The following is an 8,644-nucleotide window of genomic DNA, read 5'->3' as shown; positions in this document are numbered from 1 at the left end:
GTAGAGCAACCACTCTTCACTACTGTGTTCCAAGTAACAACTAGGCACTGACCACCTCTGACCTTGAGATGAGTGGGGACACTCCTCACCTGGGCCAGGTACCACTTCACCCACTGTCCTCAAACTGCATCATACTGAATCAAATTTTTTACATAGGTCAGTGTCCTAACACCTTAGAAAGTTGGGAGGAGTCTGGGGTGGGGGCAGGGGGACTGGGCAAGGAAAGGTAGAAACTGGACCTGAATTTTTCTGCCCCTTCCTTGGCCCTTCAACCAAAGGGCAGAGCCTCAAGGAGGAGGCTGCAGAGGAGATTCCACCCGTCTCCTCTTTCTTTCTCTGTATCTCTCATGGTCCTCCTCCCTTGAAACCCTTCCAGTCCAGTCCGTATCTGTCCCCATCCAGTCCCCAGTCCCTTCTAGTGCCTTAAGAATTTCACCTGCCTTCACAGAGCCCAGTGGCTTTCCCCTGGGGCCAGCTCAGAAGCGCTCTGTGGGGAGGGGGTGTTTGGGGATGTGTGGTCTGTGCTGCTGGGAGGGAGGGTGAGTGCTGTGGGAGGAAGCTTCCTTTGGGCTGTGCCCGGTTTTCTCCTGGCTGAAACCAAGCACACTTCTGCATCTTGAGGATTTAACTTCTTTGTGAAGAACCCTCTTGCTACTTCATTCCACTCCACTCTGCTCCATCTCATCTACCAGAGGAAACTGCATTTCTCTTATTCACTTATAACTTTGACCTAACTGCTTAGGAAATAAAAGGGTTCATCTTCGCCTTTCCTGCTCATATCAAAGCATTTTTCACATTGGCCCATATGGAATGACGCCCAAATCACAGGTTTCTCCCCGTGGTGGATGCAGTTTCAGTTCACCTCATCCCAAAGTTGTTTTTCCTTCAAAGAAATAGTCAGTAGTACGTGCATGTGGCATGTAGGGAAGATCAGGGGTCCCAAGACCCCATTAATGACAGATGAACGCATTTCCTTCAAACCCTAAGTGTTTTGACCATTTCACACTTTTAAACTGTCTAATTTTTAGTTCTATATAATTTAATTTATAATCTTTGGTGGACCACTGGTTATAGACACAAACAGCTAATTAAAGAAAGCATAAAAAAATAAGCCTGTAAATTTGCCTCACTGTGATTGTGACCTCAGATCCTTGCATTTATCCAAACAAAGGCGGGGGAGGGTGGATGGGTGGGAGGTAATCTTAAAAAGACCTTGTATGCATATATACATGGCCCATGGAGGGGGGTTAAAGGTACATACATAATACTTTAAACCAGTGGTTCTCAACCTGTGGGTCGCGACCCTTTTGGCGGTCGAACGACCCTTTCACAGGGGTCGCCTAAGACCATCCTGCATATCAGATATTTACATTACGATTCATAACCGTAGCAACATTACAGTTACGAAGTAGCAACGAAAATAATTTTATGGTTGGGGTCACAACATGAGGAACTGTATTTAAAGGGCCAGAAGGTTGAGAACCACTGCAGTTTAAACAATAAAGAATTATCTTTTAAAAAAGAAAAAAAATATTATTTTAACAGCTACTCTATTATTAAACTAACAGCAGCTCTGTGGGAACAATATGGCAGAAATACCCAAGGAAGCCAAATACTTTAGGCTTTATTTAAGCAGCTGTAATTTCTCTGCACAATTAAAAACTGTTGTTAAGGTATCTAGTGAGCATCTGTAAGGCCTTAATAAAATGAAAATGAAAAAAAAATTTTTTTTTAAAGAAAACGGATACAAAGCATATCCAGATGTCACTAAGACTGCAAACCATGGCTAAGAAAAAGAAAAAAGGAAGAGCAATAATCACATCCTATTTGGCTTTTTATGTACCAGGAATAAAAGGTAACCCATTCCCACAAGTGTCATTTGTGAAAACTGTTTGTAAACAGCAGTCTGAACCTTTTAGATAACAAATTAGAAACAAAAAATAAACGTGTTAAAAAGAAACAAAACAAAAACACATGTTGGATTTCAAGAAATATTAGAAAGTATTTCAGACATGTATTTCCAATGTTAGGACACACAGATCTAGCTCCTTGGTATTTCATTGAATTCCATCTTGTGGATGTACCATGACGTATGTAACTATTTGTCCTGTTACACACTCCAGAGCAACTGCTGGGTCCAAGGGTGTGTGTGTGTGTGTGTGTGTGTGAGAGAGAGAGAGAGAGAGAGAGAGAGAGAAAGTCAAAGTGCTCTCCCAAAAAGTTAGACCTATTTATACTCCCACCAGCAGGAATGATGGATTTCCCTTCCTCACATCCTAACCAACTCTGAATATTATTCAATTTCTTTTTTTTTTAAATATGTTTTATTGATTTTTCACAGAGAGGAAGGGAAGGGGATAGAGAGTTAGAAACATCGATGAGAGAGAAACATCTATCAGCTGCCTCCTGCATACCCCCCGACTGGGGACGGGCCAGCAACCAAGGTACATGCCCTTGGCCGGAATCAAACCCGGGCCCATTCAGCCCGCAGGGTGACGCTCTATCCACTGAGCCAAACCGGTCAGGGCATCAATTTCTTTTTAAGATTTTTTTATTATGAGAGTATGTGTATTAAAGCTGGGAACAATGAAATGGAAAGGCTTGCGATAGAAGAGGCAACAGGAGAGCTGAGGTAGGCTGCGTTGGCTCACTGGAAAGTCACAGAAAAGAGGGCCTTGGAGATGGGTAGTGGGGGTTAGCCTGGGATGAGCTGCTGCTGCCCATTGCTCCCCTAGTTGCAAGTCTTGTGGGGAACCTTAGAGTTTAGGAGATGCATGCTTGAAAGGGAAGAAGGGCATGGGTGTGCTCCTGAGAGGGACAGCTCGCCTTCCATTTCTTAATTTTTGGCAATCTGATGAGTGAAAAAATGGCCTCTTATTCATACTTTAACTTGCACTTCACTAATAATGCATAGTTTTATTTTTTGTGGGCATTGTTTTCTTTCTTTTGATAAAAGTCATTGTCCATTTTTACAGGGGTTTTCTGTTCTTTAGTTGACTTGTGGAAGTTCTTTATATCTTCTGGATTTTACTAATTGGCTATACAGTAGTCTTCCCTTATCTGAGGGGATACAATCCAAGACCCCCCAGTGAATGCCTGAAACTATGGATAGTACTGAATTCACAATATACTATGTTTTTTCCCCCTATACATACACAACCATGATGAAGTTTATGGCTTCTCTTTGGCATAACCAAACTGCTGCCATCATTACTCTTGTACTTTGGGGAAACTATTAAGGAAAATAAAGGTTATTTGAACACAAGCACTGTGACACCTTGACAGTTGGTCTGATAACCAAGACAGCTACTAAATAATTAATGGGCAGGGAGCATATACGGCATGGATACCCTGGACAAAGAATGAGTCACATCCTGGTGGGAAAGAGCAGGAAGGTGCAAGATTTATCATACTACTCAGAGGGTGTGTAATTTAAAACTTACGAATTGTTGTTTATTTCTGGAACTTTTCATTTAATATTTTGGGGTAACTGAAGCCATGAAAAGCAAAACGGTGGATGGGGGACTACTGTATATGTTACAAGCATTTTCTCCTCATTTACTGCTTCTCTTTTTACTTTTTATATAGTGTCTTTCTCTTTTTTTGAATGAGTCTTTGTTATGTGGTGGTAAAATATATGTAGCATAGAAATGGCCATGTTAACCAGTTTTAAGTGTACAATTCAGTGGTGTTAATTGCATTCACAATGTTATGTAACCATCACTACTATTTCCAAAACTCTTTCATCAGCCCAAACAGAAATTATGTAAAAATTAAGCAATAACTTCTCATTTCTCTTTCCTCCCAGCGCCTGACAACCTCAATCTACTTTCTGTTTCCATTAATATGCCTATTGTATATATTTGATCAGGTGAAACCATATAATATCTGTCTTATTGTCTGGCCTATTTCACATAGCATTTGTTTTTAAGTTTCATATATATTGTAGCATGTATCTAAATTTCATTCCTTTTTGTGGCTGAATAATATTCCATTATATGTATATGCCACATCTTGTTTATCTGTTCATCTGTTGATGGACATTTGAGTTGTTTCTGTCTTTTGACTATTGTGAATAATGTTATGATGAACATGGGTATGCAAGTATCTTTCTGAGTCCTTGCTTTCAATTCTTTCTTTTTTTTTCAATCCTGACCCAAGGACATGCTTAGAGAGAGGAAGGGAGGGAGAGAGAAACACTGATGTGAGAGAAATGATCTGTTGCTTTCCATACATGCCCAGGTATGTGACCTGACCAGGAATCAAACCAGCAACCTCTTGGTACACAGGACAATGCTCAACCAACTGAGCCACTCAGGCCAGGCCCTGTTTTCAATTCTATGGATATATACCTAGGAGTGGAAATGCTGGGGCATATGGTAGTCCTATATTCAGCCTTTTGAGATGCCACCTTCATCAAAAATTAAATTCCTACACAGGAGGATATTTCTGGTCTCTATTCTGTTATGAGTCTTGCTTATTTCTGACCCAACAGCACACCATTTTCATTATAAGTTTTTTCCTCATTCTTAAAAACATTTTTCTTGAGTATTCTTTTGAAATGAATTTTAGAAACAACTTGTCAAGATCCACAAAAAAGGATATCTCATCAATTGGGATATATTGAATTCATGATTTGTGTAAATTACAACTTTATTTTTAGTCTTCCCAACACCAAACATGTTATATATTTTCTTTCATTAGGTATTCTTTTATGTCCTTCAGTTATTTTAATTGATCACATTATGATACAAACATTCAAGTTAATTTATGTTGTTCATTTGTACTCCACTCCCCCCCTCCCCCCCCACCTTGGGTATATTCCTAAGCATACTAGAGGCCCAGTGCATGAAATTCGTGCATGAGGGGGGCACCCTCAGCCCGTCCTGCACCCTCTAGCAATCTGGGACCCCTCGGGGGATGTCTGACTGCCAGTGTAGGCCCGATCCCGACAGCGCTGGCTCCTAACCACTCGCTTGCCTGCCTGATCGCCCCTAACCACTCTGCCTGCCTGCCTGATCACTCCTAACTGCCTCTGCCTCAGCCCCTGCTGCCACTGCTTCATCCGGAAGGTCATTCGGCTCTCTGGTCTAATTAGCATATTACGTTTTTATTGTTATAGATTAGTTTTAGTTGCTGTTGTGAATGACTTCATTTTTACTACCTTTTCTAATTGGATATCCCTGAGTTATATGTTAACACTGAATATATATATTATTCTAAATATTATTTATTGAAACTTTCCTACATGTTCACTAACATGGGTAAGCAGAGATCTAAGTATAAATAAGACTGTATGATATCACATAGTAAGAGCAAATAATTAGAAATAGTCTAAATATTTATCAATAGAGGACTGATTAGGTAAACTATAGTCCATCCACACAATGACATGTTTTATAGGCATAAAAGGAATAAAGTAGATCTATTTATTCTGATATGCAATGTTCTCTAAGATATATTGAAAATATATTGTTATGTAAAGAAGCAACAGTGTGTAAATGCTACATTTATGTTTTTTGTTGTTGTTAATCCTCACCTGAAGATATTTTTCCATTGATTTTTTTAGGGAGAGTGGAAGAGAGAGAGATAGAGAGAAACATCAATGTGAGAGAAACACATTGATTGGTTGCCTCCTCCATGTGTTCTAACCAAGGCCCAGGCAGGGAGGAGCCTGCAACCGAGGTACATGCCCTTGACTGGAATCGTACCCGGGACCACTGAGCCAAACCGGCTAGGGCTACATTTATGTTTTTAAATGTTTGTACATGCATACATATTTCTGGAAGGATACACACTAAATTATTAATGGTGATTATTCAAGAGAAGGAGACTGGGAAATTAGTGTGTGTCAGCAACAATGATGTGTTCACACCCATTTTTCTTTTCCAGGGAACATGGGAAGATTACATTTCCCAACCTTCCTGGGTGATATGATCTCACCAATGGGAATGTGGACAGAGGAATGTGTCACTTCAGCTCCAAGGCAATAAGTGTCATTGTGAATCTTTTCCCCACTCCCCTAACTCCCAACCTCTCTCCCATCTGAGCAGTTGGGATCAAAGAACTTTGGTGGAGATACTGGGTGGAAGCCCCTGGGATTTGAGTACTGCTGGAGGAGGAGAGCACACCAACATTGTCTACCTCACATTGTGATGTATTGAGAAACCAACCTTTGTTACGTTAAGCCACTGAAGTATGAAGGTTTATTTGGTACCATAGGTTGTGGATTAAAGATGGCCACACATTTTTTGACACTCCTTTCATTGAAAGCTGGGTCTCTGTCTCCTGTCCTTGAATCTGGGCTGGACTGTGACCATTTTGATCAATGGAATGTTTGCTTTGAATGCTCCCTCTCAGAATGTAGCCACCATGCCCTGAGAAACCTGAGCCACCTGGAGGCACAGCTCTAATTGTCCTTCTAGCTAACTGCCAACCTCTCTCGCCAGACAAATGAGAGAGCTGTCATTAGCAACCAAATCAGCTGAGTCTTCTGATGACTCCACTGCTGGTTGTGACTGGAACCACATAAGAGACGCCCAGCTGAACTCTGCCAACACTCTGAATCATGAGAGATAGTAAAAAAAATGGTCGCATCAAGTAATAGATAACCAAAAGACCACGGAACAGCCTGTCCTATCCCAACAAGCATGAAAGTGTGGCAAAGCGCCTCATAATAGATAACCAAAAGACCACGGAACAGCCTGTCCTACCCCGACAAGCATGAAAGTGTGGCAAAGCGCCTCTTACGCTATTTGAATTTTCGGCTATGTGCATGTGATTTATTTTTCAGTCAAAAACAGCTACAATTTTGAACTTAAAACTTCTAAGCACTGGGCCATGAAAACTGGTTTGGTATATTTTTGAAGTCACAGCAACAGCCATATTTAGTGATCACCTACTCGGCTGGTGCCAGGGCCCATGATAGATGCTGAAGAAAGAGCTGTGATCAAGGCTGGCTTGATGCCAGCTCTCCTGAAACTTCCAGTCTGGTAGGAGATACAAATCATAAACAACTAAACAAACACAGAAACAAGATCCTTTTGGGGAGTGTGAAGTGCTTTGAAAGGAAGAGCAACTAGATGATGTTGTAGACATTGACTGGGATGGGGCTGTTTCAGATTGGGTGAACAGGGAAGGTCTTCTGAAAGAAGGGGTAATGCCAGGCCCTAAAAGTTCTGGAGGAAAATCGCCAGGAATAGGGGCCAACCAGGGGGGTGCTGCCATGAGTTTGGCAGCGATTTTAGCATTGTGATTCAGGATTTTAAACAATCCCTCCGGCTGCTGACGATGTCTAACCCAAGTGCAAGTTTCAAACTATGTTCCTAAGTACATTAGGTCTCTAAATCACAATATGATCACTTTTTTTATATTTATTGGTCATAGAATCATGTTTTTCAAACATAATTAAATATAAACGTCATGCTAAATGTGAAAAATAGAAATTTGTCTTCACGTATCATGAATGTTATTTAAAATTCTATTTTAAGTGAACTTTATAATACAATCTTTCATAGTCCAAAGATAGAAGATATTTTAAATCAAAATCTTTATTGCATACTATCAAAAAATGACAAAATCATTTAAAATTTCCCAGGAATGTTTTGCGAGTCAAAAAAAAAGGGTTAGGAACCCCTGATCCCAATGTGCCCCCTCACCTGAGAATAGCACCTTTGCACCTCACAACTAGGCAGAGCCCTGTTAACATTCCCTTCCAAGCCCACAGCCCCAGCTCCTTTGATGGTGTCGATAGGCACCTCGAGTCAGTCAGTCCTAAATGGAATTCATCACTGTTGCCAACTGGCTTTGGCCTCCATGGGTACCGTGCCCTTCTCCTGGGCATGCCTTCTAGTGAATGTTACCACCAACCACCACTCCTTCAACAGAGAAGTTAGGCTTGGGCTGAGGCTGAGGACAGCGAAGCCTTAACTCCTGGCAGGGGCAGGGAAGTTTTACTGGAGGAGGTGAGCCATGAGCAGGAGCCAGGCTGACTAAGGAGAAGGTGTTTTTTTATTTTATTTTATTTCACTTTATTTTATTTATTTTAACATATTCTTATTGATTTCAGAGAGGAAGGGAGAGTGAGAGAGAGATAGAAACACCAATGATGAGAGAGAATAATTCATCAACTACCTCCTGCACGCCCCACCCTGGGGATCGAGCCGGCAATTCAGGCATGTGCCCTGACCAGGAATCAAACCGTGACCTCCTGGTTCTTAGGTCAAGGCTCAGCCACTGAACCACGCCGGCTGGACAGGAGGTGTTATACTCTTTGGGGGGTGTCACTGGCATTTACTGCTTTCCAAGTCCTGTGACCCATGATCTGCATCTCAACAAACCTGTCACCTCCAAGGCCTGTCTGCATCCTCAACGTTGCTCAGTTTCTCTAATTTCCTGGGGATGGGCAGGTCTGCATTCACTCACGGAGAGAGAGCAGGGCCTGCAGGGGCCTTACACAGTGTACCTCCATAGGAGCTCCAACTTGGGTGAGAGAGTTTTAGGGGTCTCCTTGGTGTAGACACGGGGGCGGCTTCCCCCCACGATTGCGTCTCTCCCGCAAATACGCTCTTGGTACAACCCGGGGATTCCCCGCCGCGGCCCTCCCCTTGGCGTCACGGAGTCCCCGGGAGGCCCCGCCCCAGCC

The 8,644-nt window shown here is 42.1% G+C and overlaps 1 long non-coding RNA gene across 1 annotated transcript in view; it reads left to right on the top strand.

The window, feature by feature from the left end:
* LOC106726260 overlaps positions 1-6,248 on the top strand; it is an 8,871-nt gene extending 2,623 nt beyond the window's left edge. Inside the window, exon 2 of the long non-coding RNA XR_001362287.1 lies at positions 5,893-6,248. This is a non-coding gene — a long non-coding RNA (uncharacterized LOC106726260). The remainder of the gene's footprint in view (positions 1-5,892) is intronic.
* Positions 6,249-8,644: the final 2,396 nt, after the last annotated feature.

Source organism: Myotis brandtii, unplaced genomic scaffold, assembly GCF_000412655.1.
Source record: "Myotis brandtii unplaced genomic scaffold, ASM41265v1 scaffold244, whole genome shotgun sequence".
Classification (NCBI taxonomy): Eukaryota; Metazoa; Chordata; class Mammalia; order Chiroptera; family Vespertilionidae; genus Myotis; species Myotis brandtii.
Note: the sequence above shows the minus strand (reverse complement) of the source record. Positions and strands in the feature narration are given on the sequence as shown.